Source organism: Fukomys damarensis, unplaced genomic scaffold (genome assembly GCF_012274545.1).
Source record: "Fukomys damarensis isolate Sample0158 unplaced genomic scaffold, DMR_v1.0_HiC HiC_scaffold_37, whole genome shotgun sequence".
Taxonomy (NCBI): Eukaryota; Metazoa; Chordata; class Mammalia; order Rodentia; family Bathyergidae; genus Fukomys; species Fukomys damarensis.
In genome coordinates this window covers 51,878,164-51,893,917 of record NW_022900949.1, presented here as the reverse complement: position 1 = coordinate 51,893,917, position 15,754 = coordinate 51,878,164, and the positions used below count along the sequence as shown (strand labels likewise).

Below are 15,754 nucleotides of genomic sequence, written 5' to 3'. Positions count from 1 at the left end.
CATCCCCAGACTTTTTTTTTTTTTTTTTTTGAGATAAGGCCTCACTAAGTTACTAAGTTGCCCAAGCTGGGTTTGAACTTGCCATCTTCCAGCCTTAGCCTCCCACAGTACTAGGATTACAAGCCTGCACAACCACACCTGACATTCCCTCTTTTTAAAGAAGCATACAGTGGGAACTTCCTTAATGTTATTTAATTGGAGAGAAAACAGAGAAACTGAGTTAAATCCATTTGGTGAGCACCTGCTAAGTGCTGGGAAGCCAGCAGCCAGATCTAAAACCAGGCGTCTTTAGCCACCTAGCTGCTGAGGATGGCAGTGAGACCCATGTTAACAGTGTAGAAGTTCAATGACAGAGACCCATCCGAGTCCACCAACTGGGTAGGTGAGATGCTGAGACGGACACTGTGAAGTCTGTGCGTTCAGAGACTCATTCCCTGAACATATGTCCCTCTCTTGGTCGTTGAGGCCTCCAGTATTCGAGGAAACTATCTGCATGTGAAGGGAACCAAGCAGCAGTCCCAGATGCTGCTGGGATTCTCTGGTGGCCTTCATCTGTTCCACTAGTCCCTGCTGAAATGAGAAACACTGCCATTTAGAGACTCACATTAAAACGTCTCTTCTACAGAACACGAAGTGGGGAAGAAAAAAGACAGTCTTCACTTTCTCCCTGGCTCCTAGCTCATGGAAAAGGGAGACTGAACCTAAGAAGACGAAGTGAAAGCCAGGGACTCCAGAGGGCCTCAGAGAGAAACACGGTCGCCAAACAGACACAATTTCTGTGAGCTGCGGGGAGGGTACGGGACTCTACTCCCACATGAGTCCTTCAACAGGCACAGCTGGTTAGTGACTCCAGTCCAACTGCCCACCATATTCCTGGAGAGAAGGCTTGGTCAGACACCATTCTAGTGAGGATTTGATTGTCTGAACCTGAGACTCAGCAGCCACAGGATGACTTCACTTCAGGGCTCATGTTACGTTCCCACAGTGACTGGGTAAGACAACCAAGGGACAGCAGAAGTCAGGAAGCTGTGGTCAGGGCCTTCAGCTAAAGGACACAGGTCCCACTATGTAGACAGAGGCCTGACCCAGGCTGAATTGCTCTGGATTTGAAAGTGCAGCACTGGCACCTCACCCTGCTCCTGTGCCTGCTGGCACCTGCATCCAACACAGATCCAGGGTCTGACTGCCTCCTGACTGTGTAAGCAGGGACATAACTTGATTTTGGACACTGCCTTGAAATTGTAGGTCCCACAAGAAAAGCACACATTCAGAATTACACAGAAATGTTTTTTTTTTGTTTGTTTGTTTGTTTTTTTTTGGTACCAGGGATCGAACTCGGGTCCTTGCGCTTGAGAGGCAGGCCACCGAACAGCTGAGCTAAATCCCCGGCAGAAATGTCTTTACTTAGGGAAATACTGTTTTTTTTCCTTTTTGTTTTGTTTTCTTTCTTTTTTCTTCTTTCCTCTTTATCTTCTTCTTTTTCTGGCACAAGGGGTCAGTCTCAGAGCCTTGCACTTGCCAGATAGACATGACACCACTGAGCTATATTCCCAGTCCTCTTCTTTCCTTTATATTATTTACCAGTTTGGGGAAATTTTCCTTTGTCCTTTTTCCTTGGTTCTTACCTCTTTCTTTTAACTTCTATTTTCTCTTTACTTTTTTCTTCCTTTCACTTTTTCCCCCTTAATTTTTTCTCTTATTTTTCCTCCCCCACATAATTGCTTTTGTTTTCCTCCATCTTCTATTTCTTGTCAGAGTTTTTGTTACCTTTACCTCATTCCATAAACATCCTCTGCTCCCCAATAGGATCCTTTGTACCACTTCTTTCTCCACCTTCACATATCACATAGTGTAAGGTTTAAAGTTTTCCCTCTGCATTCCACTATTCCTAACCCTCTGTATCCTTAATAGTATAGCCACTATTAAATATTTAATATTTAGACAGTTAACTCTATAAAATTACTGATGAATTATTTTCTATTAGTGGAGATACAGCTGTCACATTTAGTGTATATTAGCTGTAAATCAAACTTGGGTCGTCTTAATATTCATACCATAATTATGGATTTCTTCTTTGGGACTGAGGTGGTACATAATTGGTTCTTTTGATATGCCAACATTCAATCTTTTAACAGTAGCAAAGTTATTTGAGTTAGGAAAAGAAACAGGCTCTACAGAGAGAGTTCAGGCCAAGTAAAAATAGGAAAAATACACCCTACAGCACGAGGGTGGACCATGACACAAGAGAAAATACAATGGCAAAAACTCAGTGGTGATTGTCATTCTTAGGCTGATTTCAGGTCTAGGCCATCCTATCAAAAACATGATCAAGTCATCATGAGAAATTCAAGTGCAAGGCTTTGGGAACTGTTCTGCACATGTGTTCTGGTATTTTGTAATTAACAGCTCTGCCATCTCCAATCTCCTGTCCCATTTCCCCTGAGAGACACAAATTGCCATAATTATTTATGGAGTGCTGAGGGAAAAGAGATCTCTGTCTTCTACAGCTTATTCTAGCAGGAAGAGGCTGTAGACCCTACCTATTAGGAATTATGTGCTCTCCAACTACCTTAGGGTGTTGTGGCTCCCTGGTGGGGTTGAAGAAAAAAAACCAAATGAGAAAAGGGTTAGTGACTGTTGAGCTATCTGTTCATTGGGAGAAAGCCAGTGAGTCCACTGTTATGTTGGGGGTGTAGAACCCAAATATGAGGAGCAATTCAGATTTCTACGCTTCTTGTGGAGGACAAACTATGGCAAAAAGAGGTTAGATAAATTATTGAGAGCTTCGGAGTCATAGCCTTAGCAAGACTACCACATAATGGATCTAATTAAAAACACTAGTCTCAATACAAGTACCCATGTAAGCTGTGTTGAATTAGCATCATTAGTAACTACTTATCTGCATCCAGAGCAATACTAAAGTCTTGCTTTCTGAAGAGGCACCTCAGGTCTTCTAGAGGGTCTCAGGAATAGATTTCTTCTTGGTCCTATGAAAATTCTAGAGACAATTTCCCATTTAGGATTTTTATAGCTTGTCGTCGTATCCCTTGAGGAAGGGCCAGAATGTTTCCTCAGGAACTTGGAATAAAGGTAAGGTCTTAAGGGGCTGTACACTGCCCTTCTGGCCTCCCTATCAGCCTTTTGCTCTCCCAAAAAGATCTTACATGTGTCTTTTTGGGATCCCTTGCAATGAATGACAGAAATCTGCTTGGAAAGACAGACTGTCTCTAAGAGTTGTAGAATTTTCTGCTTGTGTTTTACAGATTACTGCTTATTAGTCGGCAAGCTCCTTCTTTCCAGATTGCTATATGGATATGTAGCACCAGAAAAGTATACCTGGAGTCTATACAGATATACAGCTTCTTGCTTTTTCCTAATTGCAACACCCAAATAAGAGCTATTAACTTTGCTCTTTGAGCAGAGGTCCCTAGAACAAGTTAGCCTCTTCATTATATGGGATATGGGAGAGACCCATATCCCCACCCCATAGACAGGTGGGGATCTGAGGATAGGCCCATCAAAGATATCTCTTTCTACCTCACAGGGCACTGTATAGAAACAGAGAAAGAAAGCCCGTAGTTATGGGCTTTTCCTGACATAAGGGGTCACAAAGGCCTGAATATAAGGAATTTCATCCCACCATTTTTAAAGCAGAAACAATTTAACTAAAAAGTAGTCTCATAGTATAAATAACATCCCACCTAGGCATGGTGATACATGCTTATAATCCCAGCACTTGGGAGGCTGAGGCAGGAGGATCATTGTGTGCTCAGGCCAGGCTAAACTAAATAGAGACTTTGTCTCAAAAAAAAAAAAAGCCATCCTGTACCTGTCTCTTGCCATTTCCTAGTACATTTTGAACCAAACCATGTTGCCATGGTAGATAAGCTATTCCTTATTTTAAACTGGCAGGGTCAAACCTTTGCACTGATCAAGACTACAACCTAGTGGCAAAGTCAGTAGGATCTGCAAAGCATGATTCATGAAGTTTCTCATGGCTCACTTATAGTGAGAAACAACTAGGTCTCGGATCCTTAAAATGGCAGCCCATGCAGAAGGAGACCCAATAAGCCCACAAAGCATCCATGCCTTGTGAAACTCAAGTATTCACTAGACAGATATCTCTGTCTAAAGCTAGGATAATATCACATCTTTCATAGAAGCATAGAAGAAAGCCCTATTGAGGGCTTTTTGTCTCTATACTGGGACCCATTAACTCCTTAGGGAGAGGGAACTGAGCCACTGTCTATTTCAAACTGTAAGCAACTACTCCTAAACTAACTCCTTCATTACCTAAACTGTCGGGCTCTCAGGAATTTCCTCTTTAGGAAATTTAGATAAAATTAAAATAGAGGTTTTCTTCCTTATGGGCATTTGTTTTGTTGTCATATTATTAGGTATCACATTGCTATCTGTGGATACAGATACTTAGCTCTTTTACAAAAAATAATTTTTAAAAAAAATTCTATACGAAGTATCAAGTATTTGAAATAGCCCATTTCATTTTAATGGTCTTTTCTACCTTCATTAGGCTTTGAAGAACAGCTACTTGCTACCAAAGTAAATCACTATTTTGAATGTGCTTCTCTTAGTTTTTGTTTATTAGCTAGTTACTGTAAGCATTTCCACCAGAATGTGAGGCAAAGCACAAGGAAGCTGTTTCTTTTAAAATACAAACCACCACCAAAAATTTAAATGTATGTACTTCTTAAGTATTTGGCTGGTTTTTATTCATTTTATTTATTTATCTATTTATTTTAGTACTGGGGATCGAACTCAGGACCTTGTGTCACTTACTCTTAAAAAAAAGCAGCTCTAATAAAGTGGAAAAAGTTGAAGAAATGGATAGATTCAAAAATATGTATAAACTAACAAAGCTGAACCAGGAAGATATAAAAACCCTAAATCATCCAATATCAGTCATTGAAATTGAATAAGTAATAAACTACCAACTAGGAAAAGTTCAGATCCCAATGGATTCACTGCCAAATACTCCAAGAACTTTAGAGAAGATCTAATACCAATATTCCTCAAACTCTAATGAAATCAGAAGGGATGCAGTACTCCCAAAGTCATTCCTGGAAGCAAACATTACCCTGATTCTAAATCCAGAAGACAACCCAACCAAAAATGAGAACTAGAGGCCAATCTCTTTAATGAACATAGATGCAAAAATCCTCAATAAGATACTGGCAAACAGAATGCAGCAAATCATCAGAAGGTCATATACCATGACCAAGTAGAATTCACTCCAGGAATGTAGGACTGGTTCAACATATGCAAATCAATAAATGTAATACACCAAATAAACAGAAGTAAGAACAAAAATCACATGATTATATCTATAGACACACACAAAAAAAGCCTTTAACAAGATCCAATATCCATTCATGATTTTAAAAAATGAAGAAAATAAGTATAGAAGGTCTTCCTCTCAATCTAAGAAAAGCTATCTATGACAAACCAATGGCCAAAAATATATTAAATGGAGAAAAGCTGAATATGTTTCCTCTAAAGTCAGGAACAAGGCAAGGATGTCAACTATAACCACTCCTATTCAGTATAATTCCCAAAACATTAGCCAGTGCAATTAGACAAGAGGAAAAAAAATGGAAAGGAAGAAGTTAAATTATCATTATCTGCAGACAACATGAACCTCTACATAGAAGACTCCAAAAACTCCACCAAAAGATTCCTAAAATTAATAACCATATTCAGTAGCATGGACAAATAAAAAGTCAACATGCAAAAATCAACAGTGTTCCTGTACACCAACAATAAACTCACCAAGAGAGAAGTTAGGGAAACAACACCTTTCACCATAGTATCAAGAAAATGTGGGCCAGGGATTTAGCTCAGTGGTGCCTCCACCTGCCTTGCAAGTACAAGGTGCCTAGTTCAATTCCCAGTATAAAAAAAAAAAAGTGTATAGCTGAGGGCAAAGGTCTTGGGTTCAATCTCCAGTACCACAAAAGGGGTGGTAATTACTGTACAACCATTTCAGTCACATAACGTATGAGTAAAAATGTACATGAATGTACTTTTTTAAAAACTGAAGTTTAATAAAATATTCCTTCTGATTACTAATATTAAAAAAAAGAAAATGAAATACTTAGGAATTAATCTAACCAAGGAAATGAAAGCCCTTACAAAGAAAACTACAGTACTCTGAAAAAGGAAATCAAGAGGATATCAGAAAATAGAAAGATATACCCTGGTCCTGGAAAGGCAGAATCAATATAGTGGAAATGGCCATACTTCCAAAACTGTTACAAAGATTTAATACAATCCCAATCAAAATATCAACAGCATTCTCACAGAACTAGAAAATATAACCCTAAAATTCATATGGAACCAAGAGATATGGAATAGCAAAAGCAATTCTGGGCAATAAGGGCAAGGCAGGGGTATCACAATCCCAGACTTCAAGTTACACTTCAAAGCTACAGTGATTAAAAACAACATGGTATCTTTCCAAAAGAATTAAAAGAATCATATAACAGTGATATACACGCACCTATGTTTATAGCAGCACAGTTTGTAATAGCTAAAACTTGGAAACAGCCCATTTTCCCATCAGTTGGAAACTGGATAAAGAAGATGTGGTTTTTCTATAAATGGAATATTACTCAGACATAAAGAATGAGAAATTAGATTCATTCATAGGAAAATGGATACATATTGAGGATGTACTCCTAAGCGAAATAAATAAGTCACATGTGTAAATACTAAATAGTTTCTCTGGTGTGAATAAACTATAATAGTACATAAGATCCTAATGAGATAATTGACAATGTGAACTAGGAAGAAAAGGGCTAAAGGTGTAAGGGAAAGTAGGAAGGGTAGGGGAAAGCTAATAAGGGAAAAGAAAAATATGAGAAAATAAAGAAATGGAAATGAAGTGTTTGTAAAGGGGGAGGGAGGAGTGGTGAAGGGAGGACAGGGACAAGGGGAAAAAATGAGAACCAAGACCTGTCATGTAAAGGTACAAGAGCCCAATAAGGAATGTAACTGTACTGTAAACCTAATATGTACCAATAAACTCAATGAGGAAAAAAAAAAGAAAAACAAAACAAAACCAAAAGCATGGTATTGATAGGAGGGAACAGACTTGCGGATCAATGGAACAGAATAGAGGATACAAAAACATCTCCAGGTAAACTCAGCTACCTTATCTTTAACAAAGGAGCTGAACAAACACTTTTGCTAGAGGAAAAATACCCTGTTTCACAAATGGTTCTGAGAAAACTGACTGTTCACATGCTGAAGATTGAACCTGGGCTGGTATCTCTCACTGTGCACTAATAATCCAAATGGATCAAAGATTGAAATCTTAAAACAAAAAAATCTGCTGGAAGATAAAACAGGTAAAACTCTTGAAGACATAGGTGTACTCAAAGACTTTCTGAACATAACCCCAATTACAAAAGAAATAATACCAAGAATCAACAAAATGGGATCACATTAAGTTAAAAGGTTGCTGGTTCTTGGGGTGGCTGCAGGGGAGGCTGCAGCTGGGAATATGGCGGACAGAAAGGCGACAGAGGAGAAGCCTGGGAAGCCGAGTCGAGCTGGAGCCGCTGGAGAAACGGAGGGGAAAATTCCAGTCACAGAGCTGAGACGTGATCAGCTGAAGAAGCTGCAGACCTCCCAACAAAGCCTACAAAGAACTCCAGGTTTGGATTTGCCATAGGTAGTCAGACAACAAAGAAAGAATCTGTTCTAACTTTCAAACTTGAATCAAGTAAGCTTAAAGCTGTTCCAGTTCTTGCTCCCAAAACCCTAAAAGCAGCAGCTTTTAAAGAAGAGGAAGATAGTGAACCAGAGGAAATGCCCCCAGAAGCAAAGATGAGGATGAAGAATATTCAGACAAAACTCTTTCAATGAAGTATGGGCTGGGGATTTAGCTCAGTGGTTCCGCAGCCTGCCTTGCAAGCTTAAGGTCCTGAGTTCGATCCCTGGTACTAAACCAATAAATAAAAGAAAGCATGGGTTTTCTGATAACCAGGAGCTATGGGAACAAAATAAAATCTCACCTTGGAAACGTCCATGGCCAAGACAATTAAACAATGTGTTTTGAATAGGGATGTGGGATGGGTGTCAAGTTAAAGGGAACAATTTCCCCTTTTTAAAGAATGATATAAGACTATCTTTGGAGCTGCTTTAAGAGTAAGTGATACACTAATAAGTGAGAGTTTGAAATCAGAAGTAATTTGTGTTTTATATACAAATTTCAAGACATTTGCTAACTTTGTAGTTTCATGTGTTTAGTTTCCAAAGGTTACAGATGATAAAGAAACAAGAAATGGTACCTTTTCAAGAATTGCATATGTTTTTAGACACAACTATTAGCACATTAAGAGCGAAGCAAAAAATTACTGTCTATTTCAAACTGTAAGCAACTACTCCTAAACTAACTCCTTCATTACCTAAACTGTCGGGCTCTCAGGAATTTCCTCTTTAGGAAATTTCTAAAGGAAATTTAGATAAAATTAAAATAGAGGTTTTCTTCCTTATGGGCATTTGTTTTGTTGTCATATTATTAGGTATCACATTGCTATCTGTGGATACAGATACTTAGCTCTTTTACAAAAAATTTTTTTTAAAAATTCTATATGAAGTATCAAGTATTTGAAATAGCCCATTTCATTTTAATGGTCTTTTCTACCTTCATTAGGCTTTGAAGAACAGCTACTTGCTACCAAAGTAAATCACTATTTCGAATGTGTTTCTCTTAGTTTCTGTTTATTAGCTAGTTACTGTAAGCATTTCCACCAGAATGTGAGGCAAAGCACAAGGAAGCTGTTTCTTTTAAAATACAAACCACCACCAAAAATTTAAATGTATGTACTTCTTAAGTATTTGGCTGGTTTTTATTCATTTTATTTATTTATCTATTTACTTTAGTACTGGGGATCGAACTCAGGACCTTGTGTTTGCAAGGCATGGTGCCACTGAGCTAAATCCCCAGCTCTAGTTTTTTATTTTTTTAAGGTATAAACACCCCCCCCAAAAAAAATAACATTGTAGAAGACAGAAAACAATGAGATGCATTTTCTGTAACTTTGTCTACACATTTACATCACTAAGCTGTTAAATCAAATTTGAATTGAACCCACTACAAGATTTATCACAACAATTATATGGTTTATTTTAAGTGTACACATACTGTCCAGTGGCCTCTCAAAAGCACATTGTAGGGCTGGGGATTTAGCTCAGTGGTGCCACCACCTCCCTTGCAAGTGAAAGGTCCATAGAGTTCAATCCCCAGCACCCAAAAAAAAGCATATTGTAGGTACTGAAAATAAAAGGAAAGAAAATGCCTCTTCAAACACATTTTATGGAATTGTTCACCACATATACTGTTAGATCTGTATATTGTAGGGTGATTTTTTTGTGTATTTTTGTATTGTATGTGGACTTCTTTTAAATGTGACAGTTAAACATACCTTTGAAAGCATAGCCACATTCTGGGTGTGGTGGCGCATGCCTGTAATCCCAGCACTTGGGAGGCTGAGGCAGGAGGATCTCTGTGAGTTTGAGACCAGCCTGGGCTAAATAGTGAGTTCCAGGTCAGTCTCAACTACCTAGTGAAACCCTGTCTCAAAACAACAACAACAACAAAAGAAAGCATAGCCACAGACAAAACAAAAATGATGCAATGATTTCCTCCAGTGTTAAATTAGGGGGCAGCTTCAGACTATTTTATTGGTAGGAGTTACTTGCTGATCTATTTTATTTTATTTTACTTTACTTTATTTGGTACCAGAGATTGAACTCGGGACCTTGCACTTGAGAGGCAGGCAGTGACACAACTGAGATAAATCCCTGGCCCTTGCTGATCTTTTTTAATAGATAGTAACTCCAGAGAAGAAATCTGTACATATGCCTAATAAGTTGTTCTTTTACATTAAAGTTTAGATTAAGCCCCAAGTAAAACAATGTAAATGTATATAGAACTATTAGTTCTTACATGATTTAACTATATCAAAATACATGAATTTCACTTAATTTTTACGTAGGCAAACTATTCATTTTTGTGCATTTCACTGTTAAAATAACATCCCTCTTCTACATACTCTTTTCTTGACCCAAATGAAATACTAATCTAAGATCAAGATGAAGAGAGAAACGACTGAGATGAATGTCTTTACCAAAATAACCAATAAATTTTGTCAAACTCAATAGTGTTCTGATTTTATATTCCACTTAATAATTGCTTACTCTTTTGTTTTGTTTTAAACAGAGAAGTTGAGACAAATGAAGTGTTGTTCATCTTGCCCAGATTGTTGGCTAAAGTAAAGGGAAATTTAAAATTTTTCATTATTAGAGTCCACCTAACTTAGCACATATCGTTCATACTATTGGCTTTAATCCAGACCCTTTTCCACTGACAAAGGATTGTTTGTCCTGTGCTTTGGAAATCCTGCCAAAGCATACCCTTGAAAATCCGTAAGGGTTAGAAAGTATTCTTTTACTAATGTCTTCTGTCAGTCCTGTATATAAAATTAAGACCATAAATGTTTTTTAAAAACTCTTTTTCAAAAAAGCTACTGGGTGTGGTAGTGCATACCTGTAAACCCAGAAATTAGGAAGCTGAAGCAGGAGTATCACTGGGAGTTCAAAGGCAGCCTGAACTATAGTGAAGCCCTGCCTCAAAAAACAGTAACAAATGTTTAAAAGCTTTTTTTTTTTTGAGAAAGGGTCTCACTATGTTGTTCGGACTGTCCTTGAACTCACTATGTAGCAAGGCTGGCCTCAAACTTGAGGAGATCCTCCTGCCTCAACAGAGTGAAAAGACAACCTACAGAATGGAAAAAAATTTTTTACTAGCTGCTCCTTAAACAAAGGCTTAATACCTAGAATATATAAATACCAAAAAATTAGTCTCCCAAATTTAAAGACCCAATTAAAAATGGGCATCTGACAATTCTTAATAGCTAAATCTAGGAATCAGCCCAAATGCCCATCGATGGACAAACCAATAAAGATTCTTTTTACACAATGGAGTATTATTCTGCCATAAAGGATGACCATATTCTTAAGTGAAATAAATCAAACACACGTTTGAATACATTGTTTCTCTGGTGTGAGAAATCCAAAGTGGAAATAGGGATTTTTGTTTTGAAATTAAATAATCACTCTTTATTCAAAATAAATAAGCCCTTTTTCTTACAGGGAAAGTATGAAAGTAAGCTCTGCCCCTTGGCCTCTGTGACATAAATCACATTCAGAAGATGTTCATTTTAAAAAGAAAAGTTTGTAGATTACTAAACAAATCTAGAACTTCAATATACATTTTCCCCCCTTTGGAAATACAGACTGAAAGGAATACTTCGTGTCAAAAAGTTGCAGTTTAGAAAAGCATGTTCCTTCTAAGGCTCATCTTAGCAAATCCTCCCCAATGTTCCGATGAAGAGCTTTGTCCCCTGAGAAAGGGCCCTTCCCCACCGCCCACTGTGCCAACATCAGCATCCCTGGAGAGGAACAGCTCCTCCGCGCCCCTGCCGAAGCCCTGGCAGGAAGGATCCCCCTGCCTGCCTGCCTGGACCCCCTTGGCTCAACTGTGCCGCAGTGGAGGGGAAGCCTCCTTAGCAGCCAAAGCGCTCAAGTACTACCCTTTCCGGTGTTCTCCAGACCCACAGCGTACTCAGAGCCAAAGCTCTACCAGCAGGCTTCTAGGAAAGGCTTCTGCTGATGGATCTGCCCGCTGGTCAGATGGAATCCACGTCTCTGAAGGCCTGCAACCATCACTTCGTGTGCCTTCTGTGCGGGTTAGTTTCCAAATTCAACAGTCACACAAAAATACATTAGGTCAGTGAAACACTGAGAAGAAAAAGCCCAAAGTCTTTTCAAGCCTCTCCTCCTTACCCACAATACACGGTTGCACAGGAAAAAATTCTCCCCTTACAAACTCAAGTTTAGGCCCGGGATTTAGCTCAGTGGTTCCGCCGCCTGCCTCGTAAGCACAAGGTCCCGAGTTTGATCCCTGGGTCCAAGAAAAGAGAAAGAAAAATTATTTAAATAAATAAATTCAAGTTTGTCACCCGAGAGGCTGAGGCCTGCAAGGATTCTTCCAGCTCCATTCTTTAGCTCCAGGGTACAGCGAGGGTACGCTTCCGGATGCTTTCTTCAGATTTCAACGCAGTGCGGCTCTTCTCCGGAGGGGCCGACGGGGGCCTCTGAGGGTGGGCTGAGGTGTCGGAGGCGTGGGCTCCCCTGCCAGCTCCCCGCATCGCACTTTCTCGCGCATGGCCTTGCACGCCTGCCGGGCAGCCACGACCAGCTCAACCATCTTGTGGAACTGGTCCCGCGCCCCATCCTAGCTGAAGGTCCCCCCAACGCTGACGAGAACTGTTTTGTTCGATCTGCGCCCTTAGGACTGAGCGCAAACACAGAGGGCATGTTCTGCGCCCAGGCGTGATGGATGATGGCGCGCAGTGTCATCCAGCCCACCTCTCCACTGTATCTGCTCGCAGTTGGGAGAAATGATGATGAATTTCAGCTTCTGGAGCTTTAGATGTTCGAGAACTTCCCTCAGCCCCAGCACGAGCCGGCGTTTGGTCTTAACTTTGACTGGATCCTTTCGGTACATACAGTCTCGGAAGAGGGCCCGTTCCTTGAGTAGGTCCGTGACTCCGGCGTCCACTTCTTACTGAGCATCTGGCTGCCGTAATCCCGGAACCTGTGGTTGTGGATCTTGAGGAAGGCGGCCTGGACCGGCACAGGCCTCGGCCTTCCGGAGCTCTCCACCACGCGGCTCTTCTGATTGGCCCTCGACCGCAGGCGTGGAGGCCAACTCTTCTGTTCCCCTCAGTCCTGGGGCCTGGTTGGCCGCCTGCTCCTCAGCACCCCTCTCTTTATCCCGTGCCTCGTCACTGGCTGTAGCGGGGCTCACAGCATTTTCTCGGAGTCTCTACTGCTTTCTCTCTTCCTGTTCTTTCAAAATAATCTTCATCAGTGAGGTGGGCTTCTTGGTCTTGGGGACCTCCCTGCTTCCCCTGCTTTATTAGCGGGGCGCTGGAATCCAAGGGGTTGCGTGGAGTCTTCACCTGACTGAAGTGTTGGCCCCTGTCCCTGGAGCTGGCTCCTTTGGAAGGGACGGGCACTGCTCCAGCTGAGAACACAACTGGTCTGAAGGGCTGCTTGGCCTGCTGGGCATGCTGCTTCTTCTCCAGTGCTGCCAGCATGCCTCCCAAATCCAACTGCACTGGGATCTGGCTTTTCTTTTTTTCTTTCTTTCTTTTTTTTGGGGGGGTACTGGTGATCGAACTCAGGCCCTTGTGCTTCTGAAGCAGGCAGCGGAACCACTGAGTCAAATTCCCAGCCCTGGCTTTTCTTTCCACTACTGCGGGGGAGGTCTGTTAGTTTGTTTTTTGAGACAGGGTCTCACTAGGTAGTTGAGACTGACCTGGAACTCACTATGTAGCCCAGGCTGGTCTCGAACTCACAGCGATCCTCCTGCCTCAGCCTCCCGAGAGCTGGGATTACAGGCATGCACCACCACACCCGGCCAAGAAACATGCTTCTGAAGACTCTGTCCATGCCACAATAAGCTCAGCAAACTCAGGGACAAATAATTTCACATCCATTGATAACCTGACCCTTCCTGTGCCTTCAGGCCCTCACAGCCCCTCCAACGCCATAGCAGGAAAGCAGAAGGAGCCAGTCCAGGCCTGGGGCTGGCCCTGGAGACAACTTGCGTTTCCAAGTGGAAATCAGGATTAAAACGCACAATAGACATTGGGAAAAGGGGAACAAGGCAAGGGAAGAAGGGACAAGGAAAAAATCAAAGGAAAAATAGAAACAAAGCTTTTGTACATAATGGAGGGGGGAATGGGGTAAAAAAAGAAGAAGCAAGATATATCACGTACTGGTACAAATTCCCTGTGATGAATGCTATCATTATGTATATCTACAATGTACCAATAAATACTTTTCTGAAAAAATGAGCATCTGAAATGAACAGACACTTCTCAGATGTAGAATTACAAACAGCCAATAAACACACGAAAAAATATTCAACATCACTGGCCATTCCAGAGATGCAAATGAAAACTATGCTGAGATTCCATCTCACTCCAGAAAGAATGGCTGTTATCAAGAAATCAACCAATGAAAAAATGCTGGAGAGGCTGAGGGAGAGGGCCCTTTTTCATTGTTTTTCCCCCCAGTACCAGGGGGAATCTCAGGACCTTGCACTTGCAAGGCAGGTGTGGCACCACTGAGCTAAATCCCTTGCCCTCCTTCATTGCTGATGGAAATGTAAAATGCTATGACCACTATGGAAATCAGTGTGGAGATTCCTCAAAAAACTAAAACTACAAATTCCATTTGACCCAGCTATTCCCCTTCTATGTATCTTCCCAAATGAGTTAAAGTTAACATATTACAGTGATGCATGCACACCTATGTTCAAAGCAGCACGACTCATAACAGTCAAATCTTTGAAGTAGATGAGTGGATAGAGAAAGTGTGATATTTAGCCTGGTGTGGTGGCACACGCCTGTAATCCCAGCACTCGGGAGGCTGAGGCAGGAGGATTGCCGGGAGTTCGAGACCAGCCTGGGCTACATAGTGAGTTCCAGGTCAGACTCAACTACCTAGTGAGACCCTGTCTCAAAAAACCAAAAAAAAAAAAAAAAAAAAGTGTGACATTTATACACAATAGAATACTACTCTGCAAACTTCAGTCATTTGTAGGAAAATGACTACACCGGGAGACCATAATGTTTAGTAAAATAAATCAGACACATAGCTTCAAAATCACATGGTTTCTCTTATATGAGAAACCCAATATATAAATAAAGTACAAAATAAAAGACAGACAATAGGGGAAAAAGAGTGAAAAGTTATAATAACGTATATGGGCAATGTACCTGAAAGTATATTGTGATTTAGTATGTTTCTTTTATGTGTTGTATATATTTTTGGTCTGTCTGTCTAGCTGTTAATCTATGTTTATGATAATTAACTTGCTAAAGACAATAAATAAATAAATCTGACTTTAGCTGTCTTAATTAAGTTCCTGTTGCTGAGACAAAATACCTGACACTCACAAGTTAAAGAAGTAAAAGTTTATTTTGGTTCACAGTTTGTAGAGGTTTCAATCCATAGTTGGCTGATTCCAAGGCAGAGTGGCATGGTAGGGGGCAAGCCAGAGGAGAAAGCGCTCATGGCACAATAAGCAGGAAGCAGATAGGGCTCAAGGCAGCAAAGATATATATATATTCTCATCTCTCTTTCTCCCCCTCCACACATAGAATCACCACGCCCACAGCGATCCACCTCCTCCCCCAGGCCTCACCTCCTAGCACCATGGATCCAGCTACAGTGTAAACCCATGAGTGCACTAATCCAGTATCACATCCATCATACAATCACCTCCCAAAAGTCCCACCTGTGAGCGCATGAGGCTTTGGAGGAACATCTAGATATAAGCCATAACACTATCCAAAAAAATACAAAAAGAAAAAGCCAGGGTACAGGGGAAGGGGAAATAGAAAGCATTATGATGGGTTATGTACATGCACCAATTCAGCACAATGAATGTAACCATCTACTGCAGACATGTGCTAATAAACCATGCACTAATAAAAATGTTAACATTTTTTTTAAAAGTCTCTTCTACCCAGGCATGGTGTTGCATGCCTATAGTCCTAGCACTACAGGAGACTGAAGCTGGAGGATGGCAAGTTCGAGACCAGCCTGGGCAACTTGGTGAGACTCTATGTTACAAAAATAAATATTTTTT

At 40.7% G+C, this 15,754-nt stretch overlaps 3 pseudogenes; 1 reads left to right on the top strand and 2 right to left on the bottom strand.

The window, feature by feature from the left end:
• The window catches only part of LOC104863244, a 33,413-nt pseudogene that overhangs the window by 15,462 nt on the left and 2,197 nt on the right, over positions 1-15,754 (bottom strand).
• LOC117284504 lies at positions 7,493-8,066 on the top strand (annotated as a pseudogene).
• The window catches only part of LOC104863243, a 4,882-nt pseudogene continuing 1,148 nt past the window's right edge, over positions 12,021-15,754 (bottom strand).